This window comes from Corvus hawaiiensis, chromosome 2 (genome assembly GCF_020740725.1).
Source record: "Corvus hawaiiensis isolate bCorHaw1 chromosome 2, bCorHaw1.pri.cur, whole genome shotgun sequence".
In the NCBI taxonomy this organism is placed as follows: Eukaryota; Metazoa; Chordata; class Aves; order Passeriformes; family Corvidae; genus Corvus; species Corvus hawaiiensis.
In genome coordinates, this window is record NC_063214.1 from 19,691,069 (window position 1) to 19,704,323 (window position 13,255).

Here is a 13,255-nt window from a genome sequence, read left to right on the forward strand (position 1 = left end):
AAATTGGGAATTGTTAATTATTGACTTAAAAGATTGTTTTTTCACAATTGCATTACACCCTGATGATGCACCTCAGTTTGCTTTTTCATTACCATCCTTGAACAACAGTGAACCTATGCAAAGGTACCACTGGATTGTATTACCACAAGGAATGAAAAACAGTCCTACAATATGCTAGTTTGTGGTAGCAAGTGCTTTACAACCGGTGCGGCAACAGTTTTCAAAGACTTTGTTGTATCATTATATGGGTGATATACTACTAGCAGCAGATGACCCTGTTGTATTGCAAAACTGTTTTGCCTTTTTGCTACTGTCTCTTGACAAATTTGGTCTTTGTACTGCAGCAGACAATATTCAAACTGTACCACCTTGGAAATACCTAGGGTTTCTATTATTTAAACAAAAAATTGTTCCTCAGCCCATTATGCTGAAGATCTCAATTAAAACACTAAATGATTTGCAAAAATTATTAGGAACTATTAATTGGCTCAGACCTACCCTTAATATCTCCACTGAGGAATTGTCACCCTTGTTTAATTTACTTAAAGGAGACACAGATTTAACATCTTCTCGCTAGCTAGATGCAGAAGCCCATGAAGCATTGCAACTCGTAACAGATAAAATTCAGACCTCTTTTGTATCCAGATGACAAGCAGAATTACCATGGAGGCTGTTGGGGTTTTAGGAGCTCTCCTGTTTTTTTTTTTTCTCTGATAAAGGAATTTTCCCCATACGTGTTGCTAGGGGGACAAATTGCTTAAGAAAAACAAAAGACCTACACATTGGGGGTGGGGTGCATCTGGCTTCTCTTTTGTTTCACCTGGGCAGACAGTCGGTCCCTGGCATTTGGACGGAGAGGGAGGCTGTTTCGTCGGCTGCTTTTCCTTCTGCCAGAGAAACCCCAGGATCCCAAGTCCACCTTCCCTGCCCCGCTGGGAGCTGGGCCATGGCCGCCCTGCCCCCACCATTGCTTCGAGCCTTCACTATGTTGTTGCTCTGCTCGCCCTGCCTGCCCAGACCTCCAGAGGGTACCCCATTTGGATACATCTTGTCTGCCACCCGGGATTTGTGCTCGTCCCTGCCATTCCAGCCTGCCGTTCCAGCCTGCTGTTCCAGCCTGCTGTTCCCAAGGGTCCAGCTGGACACCGGGATCGGCTGCCCAGGGGTTTGTGAAGCCTTTGTCCCATCCCTTCCCGGGATCCCAGGCCACCGGTGCCGCGTGCTCCCCGAGCTCGCTCCGGAGCGCCCCCTGCAGCCGCGGGGGAACCATCGCACCTGCCCTGCTCACCGGGAGCCGCCAGCGCCCCTGCTGGCTGCGAGCGGAACTGCACCCGAGGGGAAAGGGCCTGACAGCCGAGAAGGCTGGGACTGGGTTTGTGATTCTGTTTGCTGTGCTTGTTATACACATATAGATATAGAATAGTAAAGAACTGTCATTCCTATTTCCCATATCTTTGCCTGAAAGCCCCTTGATTTTCAAAATTATAATAACTCGGAGGGAAGGGGAGTCGCATCTGCCATTCCAAGGGAGGCTCCTGCCTTCCTTAGCAGACACCTGTCTTTCAAACCAAGACAGAGACTTTTTCTTATCCTGGCTGAATTCCAGCCATATGCACTAATAGCACAGTGGTGTGATGATAAGCAACAGTTGTGGATGCTAGAATGGATATTTTTACCTCACACATTTTCAAAAACAATAACCACATTGCTTAACATGATTGTTAGACTTGTTTCCACAAGACAAAAAAAAAAGTCGAATCCTAAGTGAGGAAGATCCTTCTCACATTCACATTCCTTTGTCTTCACACTCTTTTCAGGATATGTTCCGAGAATCGTTATCTTTACAGGCTTCCTTGACAGACTTCTTGAGAAACATTGTTTATTCTTTGCCTAAAAATAAACTCTTGCAATGTTTAAAAGATCTTTCTTTACAGCCACATTTTCTAATATCATCACAGCCCCTACCTGGAGCAAAGACAGTTTTCATCGATAGCTCTGGGAAAACCCAGAAAGCTGTTGTTGCCTGGAAAAATTCAGCAGGGGATTAAGAAAACTCGGTGGTTTTTCAGCCAAGATCAACACAGCTAGTCGAATTAGCAGCCTCTGTAGAGGCCTTTCAATTGCTCAAAAATGAGCCCTTTAACTTAATATCAGATTTATTGTATGTAATTAATATTTTAAACCAAACTGAACATTCCTTTCTAAAAGAAGTACACAACAAAAAAATTTTTATATTGTTAATCTACTTTGTATGATTATGTTCGATGCGAGTCTCATTGTTATTATGTTATACATCTTAAGTCTCATACATCTTTACCTAGACCTCTGGTGGAAAGCAATGCAGTTGCGGACGCCCTAACTATGACAGCAACAGTTCCAAATCAGATTATACAGGCAAAGCTGTCATATGAATTTTATCATTAGAATACAAAAGCTTTGAGCAAACAATTTAATCTTACTCTTTCTCAAGCTAAACAAGTTGTTCATTCTTGCCCTGATTGTGCATGCTTGACACCTTTACCTACAGTAGGTACAAATCCAAGAAGATTAGGTGTCAATGAAATTTAATAAATAGATGTTACACACATTTCCTCTTTTAACACCTTAAAATATGTGCATGTATCAGTTGACACATACTCCAAATTTTTTGTTACCTCCACTTGTAGGAGAACAGGTGTGGGCTGCAGGCAGCCTCAACTTTGAAAAGTTACAGCTGTATCCCTGCAGGTGTGTGTTGATTTCTGCAATAAGAAGCGTGTGAGTGATACAGGAGAAAGGTGTAAAAGGTTGTGCTGTGGGGTAATAAAGGGCTGATGCCTGTTGATACCTGTCGCCATCTTCAGTGTCAGACTTTCGGCCACCGTCAAATGGTGACCCTGACATGATGAGATTGCGACTGCGGACTTAAGAACAGCCGGCGGTGGAGCCCAGTCAAGCAAGATAGGCGGAGAGTGAGAGCCTAGAAGTCTGGGTGATTTACAAAAGCAGAAAGAGACACCTGACCCGAGGTGAGCGACTGGGAACATAAACATGGGAGCTCAAATATCAGCAGAAAAAAAATCTGGTTTGAACATTTTGTTGTGAGTGTTGCAGAGGAGAGGCATCAAATGTGAGGAGCAGGCATTGCGCACCTTGCTCATTTGGTGCAAAAGAAATGGAGCAAGAACGGATGTACAGGCTGTTTTTTCTGTTGAAACCTGGGATGAAGCAGGGCAAGCTTTATGGGAGGCAGCTACAAAGGGGGACGAAATAGCCACAAGATCACTAACAACTTGGCGCTCTGTTCAGGACTCATTGCTGCAATTAAAAGCCGATAGAGAAGCAGCAGCAGCTGCTACTGCAGCCACTGCCCCAGCAGCCGATGCTCCTGCTGTGGCCGCTTCCCCTTTGTCTCCTCCTCCTCCTTCTCCCCTCACGACTGCTTCTGTGCAAGATCCTATTCTGCTGGTATCGCCTAAAAGTTACCCCCTCCCAACACAATATCAAATGGAGACACTTACAAAACTACTTTCTGCAGTTGTGCAAATTTCTAAGAGTTATTTTCGATGTGGTCAAGGAGGGCATTTCAAGAGAAATTGCCCTAACCGACCTCATGGCCATTCAGTGGCAGGGAATGGCAGGCAACGTACTGTCAAGCTGTGTGCACACTGTGGCAAGCCAGGGCACTATGCCAAACAATGCCGTTCTAAGTTTGATAACCAGGGACAAGCGCTGCCACCCAGAGGGCCTCCAAGAAATGGGCAGAAGAGCACAACAAAGGCACACACCCAGATACAACATGTCCAACCAACCCCTTCTGGGCCTATGCGGCAAACTCAGCGTCAGAACCAAAGGGAGTGCCAGAGTGCATGTCATCACAGCTGCCTCAGTCACCAAAGGCAACACCAAAGTGCATAAAATACTGTTAGATCTTTTTGTGGTGCAAGTACCTAGTGTAAAACCTGTTGAGAGAGGGATTAGAGGGTTTGGATCTACAGGCACCCCCCAGGTCTTTTGGACTCAAATGGAGTATATACTGTATAGATTTAAGATTTTGATAGTATGTGCTGTATAGGTTTCTAGTATGTACTGTATAGATTTAAGATTTTGATAAGAAATTTAAGAGTATGGATTTAAAAATTGATTATATAAGAATTAATGCAAACTACACAAAAAAATTCTTATACCATACTTGCTAGAAAAAAGCCCTACAGAAAATGGTAAACATGACATTTGTAGTTAAAAAGAAAAAAAAGGGGGAACTGTAGGAGAGTAGGTGTGGGCTGTGGGCAGCCTCAACTTTGAAAAGTAAGAGCTGTATCCCTTCAGGTGTGTGTTGATTTCTGCAATAAGAAGCATGTGAGTGATACAGGAGAAAGGTATAAAAGGTTGTGCTGTGGGGTAATAAAGGGCTGATGCCTGCCACCATCTTCTGCATCAGTCTTTTGGCCACTGTCATCTGCTCATAAAGGAGAAAAGTCAAGAGATGTCATTAAACACATGTTATGAGCTATTGCTACTTTAGGAGTTCCTAAAGTAGTGAAAACTGGTAACAGTTCAACATATGTCTCACAATCAGTGAAAACCTTTTTTCATGCTTGAGGTATATGTCACTTAACTGGCGTACCTCATTCCTCAACAGGTCAAGCTATTGTAGAATGCACTCATGACCTTTTAAAGAATATGCTTCTCAAACAAAAAAAGGGGAATCCCCTTGATATATCACCTCAGGAGCAATTGGACAAAGCAACATTTTTAAAAATTTCTTAAGTATTTCCAGATTTGATAACAAAACAGCAAGTGAAAGAAGGTTTTCCCATGATGCTTTGACAGATTCTCAACCACTTGATTATTATAAAGATTTGCAGAGACAATGGCTAGGCCCTGTGCCTTTGCTAACATGGGCACGTGGTTATGGTTGTGTTTCTCTATCCACAGGAGTTCATTGGCTACCTGTGAAGAACATCAAACCTGCTGCAGAGGAAACGAAGACTTGAAGGCATCACAATTTTGGTTTGGCAATCAGTTACAATGGGTTTAGGCACAACATACGTAAGCTTTTTTGTCATCCTCAGCAGATTCTTGAGGATGGTGAATGAAGCACGGGTCCCACAACCAAAGACCAATGTTTGGCTCACATTAGCTAAAGCAATTAACCAATCTACCATTTGTATATCCATGACCAGTCCTAGTGATCCATTTCAAACATATCTGGTTGGCATTCCTTTGATGAAGGATGAATGGAACAAGTTATACAATCAAACAGTTACACATGATTGTACAACTCCAGGTAAGCATAGATCGTCATGGTGTTTGGGATCATGGCAGTCTAATGCTGACCGATCTGTGGGATGGTACCTGGGCAGTGCTAATGGAGGCATGAGAAAAGTAAGTGACTTTCCTGCTCTCTCACTGCAGACCCAAGAGTTGGACATAATAGGTTCTATAAAAGCTCCTGTGTGTTTTTACTTTAATGATCCAAAAGCAGACAACACAGGAGTTGACATCAGTGGCACTGGCATTTACCATAATGCCTCTGCCTGGTGTAATCTTACTACTCCCTCACAAGTCACCACAAACATCAATGCAATAAGTCTGCCTGATAACATATTTCTAATATGTGGCAACAGAGCATGGAAAGGCATTCCAGGAAAAGCAGTGGGAGGTCCATGCGCTTTCGGTCATTTAACCATGTCTCAAAATATTAACTAATTGGACACTATGACATAAGCAAAACAAACATAATGCTGAGTCATTTGGCCCTGACTGTGACTCCGAGGCCAAATTCTGGAATACTACATAAAGATTTTTTAGTTCTTTAGTTGCCTCATTGGTACTGCGCATGTCTTGAACACAATTAATAAACTAGGTTGTTGGCTTACAAAATAGAGTAACGCTACAAGTAATGCTTTAACAGGATTGTTAACACATGTCGATTCTGTACGTCATGTGACACTGGAAAACAGAGCAATGATAGACTTTTTATTGTTAGCCCAGGGACACAGATGTGAAGCCTTCAAGGGAATGTGCTGTATGAACTTGAGTGACTCCTCCGACTCCATTCACAAAAGCATCCAGGAACTGAAGGAGCTGTCTGGAGAACTGCAGCAAAACCAGGGATGGGATCCTTTTGGCTTGTTTTCTTAGCTGAGAAGTTTCCATTTTGGACCTGGGTCAAAGATTTAGTTGCCATAGCAATAATGGGACTTGGAGCACTTTTGATGATCATGCTGTGTTTGCCATGTATCTTTTCTTATATTCAATGGCTTATCAATCAAAACATAAAGCAAGTAACGCTAATGCATACACACACTGTAGTGGCTTCACAATGCTTAATAAATAAAAAAGGGGGAGTTGGTGGGGCAAGAAAACAAAGGAGGCTTAATAAAAGAAGAACGAAGACCACTTGCTTAAATAAAAACAGCTTATTCTGCTGAGCCAGGGAGAAGATGTAACAAAGTTTCTAAAATGTAACAGAACCACAGTAGTTTGCAATAAGCTATAACAAAACGCTTGGTCTGAAAGAAATGGTCTGATGCTTGAATCATTTATTCTATTGGCTGTCTAGAGGCATATTATTTTAATCTGATGGTAAAAATATTATAAAAACTGTATGCTTTTCTAATAAATGTTTCTGGCCTTATCACTGTCTGGGGACCATGTTTTGTGCACTGATACATCACATCACGTCCATAAAAAACCTCCTGAACACAGTGAGTTTTAATGACGTGGTAATAAAAATCACCATTCTGCACCACTAACAGCCTGTCCAAGCCACTGCCCTGGGAAAAGGAGGAATGATCTGTGCCTGATTGAAGCCACTCCATCAGGAACCAATGTGTTCCTCAGTGCTGTGACACATACTTCAACTGTTCAATTGCTTCAAATACGACTGAAGTAAGCGTAAAGATAATTTTGACAGCACACCTTTAAAACACTTGCTTGAGAATACACATTATCGTTACTAAATGCTTCCTGGTAGCTAATTGTGACTGACCTGTCTCTTCACCTCCCTCTTGTTCTGAGGCCTCCAAAGCAGCACATGACTTTCCATCTTCTGCTGTTTCTGGGTAAATGTACCAACAAGGTGCTGGTGCATCAGCCACAAAGTACTCAAAAATTACTTACACAGAAAGCTCAATTAAATTACTAGAATGCATGAAAATAAATGGCATGCCCAGGTCTTTCAGCTTGAGCAAGAAACTGTTTCTTGCATGAACAAAGCAGGGATAAGCATGGAGCCCAGGGTTGCTGCACACACCATGGGCTGCCAGGGATGCTAGTGCTCACTGTCTTCATAAAATCATGGAATAACAGAAGGGTTTGGGCTGGAAGGAACCTTAAACCTTACCCAGTTCCATGCCCCTCTGTGGGGATCTGTTAATCCATTGCTTTTCCTATTTCACATGTTCTCCCTGTTCCCTGCCCTAGCCCTGGCCACTCCCTTGGTTTCTCCCTGTTTGTTCCTGTACCCCATCCCCACCCAGGGAGCGCCCTTAGGCCCCTGACAAAACCACCCCGCACCCAGACCACGTTGTCTCTCTACCTCTGAACATCACGGGGACAAGATGTGATTAAAGCCATCTCAAACCCTTATGAGAGATCCCTCTCGCCTCCTTTGCCATCCACTGCGTTGTAACACTGTTGGCTGCCAGAGCCAGATCAAGGGGCTGTCCGAAATGGACTCCGGGATGCGACTGACTGCACAGCCCTGGGTAACCCCCGCTGAGCTCTCAGGGAGCAGCAGCCTGCTAGGCAGAGTCTAGTGGTTACAACACCCCTGCCATGGGCAGGGACACCTCCCACTACACCTGGTTGCTCCAAGCTCTGACCAACCTAGCCTCAAACGCTTCCAGGCATGGGACAGCCACAGCTTCTCTGGACAACCTGTGCTAATGCTTTCCCACCCTCACAGCCAAGAATTTTTTTCCCCAATATCCAATCTAACCCTGCCCTCTGGCAGTGGGAAGCCAATCCCCTTGTCCTGTCACTCCAGGCCCTTGCCCAAAGTCCCTCTCCAGCTCTCTTGCAGCTCCTTTAGGCCCTGGCAGGGGGTCTAAGGTCTCTCCAGAGCCTTCACTTCTCCAGGCTGAACACCCCCAGCTCTTCTAGCCTGGCTCCAGAGCAGAGGGGCTCCAGCCCTTGGAGCATGTCTGTGGCCTTCTCTGAACTTGCTCCAGCAGCTCCATGTCCTTCTTTTGTTGGGGGCCCTGGAGCTGGAGGCAGCTCTGCAAGGTGAGGTCTTCCATGTGTGCAAGTGCAGGAAGCTGCAGACCGTGGTCAGCACGGCAAGACAAGGACCAGGACAAGGCAGATGTCGTCTGCCCCCCGCCCAGCCTGGACCCTGCAGGCCTTGGCCATCAGGTGCCAGAATGCTGTCAGTCACATTAATTGTGACCAGGTCCACTTCCTGCTGTAAGAGTCCTGCATGTTAATTGCTCAGCTCACACACTGGCTCTGGGGAGATAAACATGGAGCAAGAATATTTTCATCTGCTTCTTCTACTAATTTTTACATGTATATGCTGATAAGTCTTTTGTCCCAGTGATATCTTGTGTGGGGAAAAAATGTAACAGTTTAATCAGTTCATGTACTAATCAGTACATATTTGTCATGTAAATTGTTACAAGAATTCATTTTTCCCTTTCAGAGTCGTCTCTTTTATTTTTCCACTCATGAATACACACAGAGGGCCCAGTTCATTTCTGATTTTGATACAGCTGCCTGTAACGGAATAATTTCCATCTCATTTTTAGCTTTTACTCATTTTTATACATATATATAAGCCACTGGGGGGTTTTGTTTGTTTGTTTGTTTGTTTGTTTGTTTGTTTTTAAGATATAATAATTTATATTACATGATTTATAACTTGAGATTTATATTAAACCTTCCTGACAGGATGAGGCCAGGTTGGATGGGGCTTGGAACAACCAAGTCTAGTGGAAGGCGTCCCTGCCCATGGCAGCAGGGATGGAATGAGATGATCTTTAAAGTCCGTTCCGACCTAAACCCTTCCATGATTCTACATTCAATCACTTATTTCACTCACTTCCTTTTTTAGGACTTATCAGCTTGTCTCTGGGTTGGGGGGGGAGGTGGATGTTTCTGTTCCTTTTTCCTTCATTTTGGGGGAAATAAATTTTCTGCATAGTAAAATAACTCAGAATTTATTGAACATTTCTTTTTTTCATATTCAATGTATTATACTGCTAAATCTTCTAAAAATATTTTTGAATAATTATATTTTATTGAATTAGCAAAGTATTTTTTGAAATAATTTTGAGTAATTATATTTTAATGAATATCCTATAAGGACACTCTTCTCTTTTAAGTAGAGAGGAGGCCAGTGATATCCCTTAACATCCTTGCTAGCAGGATGCATTGCTGCTGCTTGCACACTTGACCTGTGGGTACCTGCCTGGCTGCTCCCAGAGGAGAAATGGATGATGATTGGGTTTTTCCCCAAGAAAGTGGTTGGATTTTTCCCCAAGAAAGGATCTCTGTTACCCAAGCCCATTATTTTCCAGCTGTAATTTAGGTGAGGCTTAACATTATTAAAACAAAATTGTTCTGCATTTCTTTCATGTTCAAATATTCCTGATGCTAATTTTTTTTTCCATTAGAAGGAAAAAGAAAGAGTTTGCACTCTTCTTTTGAGGTGACCAACCAAAGTCAAAGCTTATTTTTTGTACCTTCAAGCAAATTTGAGGTGTAGTCCCAGGGCTATGACTAACTTCTTCCCTTTAACCTACACAGAATACCAAGTTCCTGACAAGCCAGTGACCTACTTAAGGATGACTTTCCTGCTTCTATATGGCAGGGAGAAGATTTCTAAGGAAAACAGAGATGCTGAGTTCCACCAAAAGGGAAGAAGTTGATCAGTGGTGGTTTAGTAGAGTTCTCCTTTCAGGAGACATGGATTTCACAGCATCAAATGCAAACATTAGTTCCAAAAATAACTAATTTACAAGGCAAAAAGTTGAAAATCTCTCTCCTTCACTCTCCCGTGGCACAGAGGAGATGTATCTGGGTCTCCCAGACCCCAAGTTATTCACTGCACACATCAAATATCTGTACTTCCAAGGTTGTGTTCACATTGTGATCTGGGTAGGATAATAACAGAATTTCTGAGCCACACACGGTTGGGAGCTGGGGAAATGGTGTTGCATTACTGTACCAAGTTCAGGATGGTTGTGCAGGGTCAGCCCAAGGGTGCACCCAGCCCAGTCCCCCACCAGTCTCAGGCAGGTACCTTGAGAAGGGTATGAATAGAGAAGGAACATGGGGTACTTCCTACTAATACTGACACTACCTTCAATTATTTTCAACTCTTAATTACTCAGTTCCTGAGGGATAAATGGTTTCTATGCATTTTGTAACCCAGTTCAGTCTCCCCTTTGGTTTGTCTTGAACTGGAACACAAGATCATCATTTTATGCTTGTTTGGAGAAAGAAAAGTCTTGAATGAAATTAAATAATTAAATGAATGACTAAAGAGACTCAGCCACTGTTTCTCACTAGTTTTATCCAGTCAATGTCCTTTCATAGCATCTGTCATGGAATCATTTCATTAATATATATCTGCCTCTTCCTTCAGATTTGTAGGAACAGGATGTGTATCGGGTCTTATGAACAACTGTAGTGAGAAAAAAGCACAATGGCAAAGGGATAAGTCAAAAACACCTAAGTATACTTTGACTAGCAGAGTGTACAAAGTGTATATTGGTTTCTCAAAAGCAGTCTCAGAAGTCAAGAACCATTCCTGGGTCAGCAGTACAGGGATTATCTTGGTTTTCGCCCATGACTGTCTTCCCAGATCCTGCTCTGGCCACCCTCAGCTCTCCATAGCAGTGTTTGTTGTTTACTTGTACCATTTTTCTTCTTTGTTCCCTCAAATACTGTGAAAAACAACCTCCACAACATAACACTTCATCCTTCCTTGCGTCCATCATTGCTACTGAATTTAAATCGGGTGAAGCCAGAGAGATCTTATAAAAAATGCATGCTCAGGTCTGTCACTTTGCTCTCCTTATAAATACCATGGAAATGGCACATTTTGTACAACCAGGCTGCACTTAAGTCTTTTATAAACCCTACTTTTCAGACACTAACAATGGCAAAACTGTTTCACAGGTGGATTTTTTTTTCTGACATCACTTCCAAGGTACCTGCCCCCTCCCAGACAAGCATTATTGTAGATGACCAGATCTGTCTAGGTCTTAGTGCGGATGCTAAGGGAGAATATTGGGAAGATTTGCAATCATCTGTCTTTTATTACTGCTGAGGGCCAGTAAGAAAGTGTCATGGTGCTATTGGATGGTAAAGCGCCGCGACCTTCCCAAGAGCGCCTCTAAGGAGGAAGCCGCTCGGTGCAGCCAGCACACTTGCACACACACACCGGATAGCTAGCAAAAACAGTCCAACAATGAATGAGCAGGAAGGGTCTTCACATGGGGTTCTACAGGAGAGATTTTAATGCATCTGCACTCGTGCAAGGTTCCAGAGAAGTCTGGGGAGAGCAATGGGGATTCCAGGGTGTCTTGGTTTGAAAGACAGGTGTCTGCTAAGGAAGGCAGGAGCCTCTCTTGGAATGGCAGATGCAACCCCCCTTCCCTCCAAGTTATTATAATTTTGAAATCAAGGGGATTTTGGCAAAGATGTGGGAAATAGGAATAACAGTTCTTTACTATATATATATATATATATATATGTATATAACCAGTCAAACAAAACAACAACAACTCTGGCAGTAACAGCAAACAATCACAAACCCAGTCCCAGCCTTCTCGGCTGTCAGGCCCTTTCCCCTCGGGTGCAGTTCCGCTCGCAGCCGGCAGGGGCGCTGGCGGCTCCCGGTGAGCAGGGCAGGTGCGATGGTTCCCCCGCAGCTGCAGGGGGCGCTCCGGAGCGAGCTCGGGGAGCACACGGCACCGGTGCCCTGGGATCCCGGGAAGGGATGGGACAAAGGCTTCACAAACCCCTGGGCAGCCAATCCCGGACTCTCAGGAACAGCAGGCTGGAACGGCAGGCTGGAACGGCAGGCTAGAGCGGCAGGGACGAGCACAAATCCCGGGTGGCAGACGAGATGTATCCAAACGGGGAACCCCCTGGAGGTCTGAGCAGGCAGGGCGAGCAGGGCAACAACATAGTGAAGGCTCAAAGCAACGGTGGGGGCAGGGTGGCCACAGCCCAGCTCCCAGCGGGGCAAAGAAGGCGGGCTTGGGATCCCGGGGCTTCTCCAGCAGAAGGAAAAATCAGCCGAAGAAAGCAGCTGAAGAAAGCAGCCTCCCTCTCTGTCCAAATGCCAGAGACTGACTGCCCACACACCCAGGTGAAACAAAAGAGTAGCCAGATGTGCCCCACCCCACAGCCAGCTCTTTGTTTTTCTGAAGTACCCAGCCATTTGTCCCCCTAACAACATTTATGGGGAAAATTCCTTTAACAGAAAAAAAAAAAAAGAAAAGGAAAAAAAAATAAAAACTAGAGAGCTCCTAAAACCCCAACACAGGGTAAGAGAACCAATAGAGAAACTCTGAGGGCATATCAGGTAACAAGGGTTGTGGCAGCCAACTGAGCCAACCAGGGGAGCAGAACTGGGTTACATTAACATGACAGAACAAAGCATTCTGGGGGAAGCCTTTCAGTCACCATAAACTGGAAAGGAACCTAGGACTTATCCCACTGCAGGACTCCTTTCATTCCTTGTCCGGCAGGCCCACCGGCCTCCACAACTCCCCTTTCTATATTAATTAAAAGGGCTTTTCCTAGGGATCTCAAAAGCAAGGGTTTTTAAGCAACCGAACACACACAAAACAACAAAAAAGATTAAAAGAATCCATAACACAACTTTCAACAGGGAAGCTAAACACCTTGCGAGTCCCCAGTGTCCCAGCAAGTCCTCAAACCACTCAGGTGGTTTTTCTTTCTTCAAGTCTATGATTAAGTCTTTCATCTTTTGGATGCTGGCATGGATGCTTTCGCTATACGTTCTCCTTGGGCTGCGCTACCAACCAAGCATCCACGGCCAATGTTGTCAAGAGCATCCAGAAGAAACTGGCAAGGCAGGTGCTGGGCATCATGGTGTTGGGTGCAGGTACAGGCTCAGGTAGCTGCTTCTGTTGGGGTTTTCAGACAAGATTGTTAAAAAAATTTGCAAAATTTCAGGAGGGGGCCTTCCTTTCTCTCCCTCTTTGCATTTCCCTTTGTTTATTAATTAAAAGCCTGGGAAAAAGGGGGTGGTAATGAGGTGACGGGATATGGGGTTACATGGCTGAGG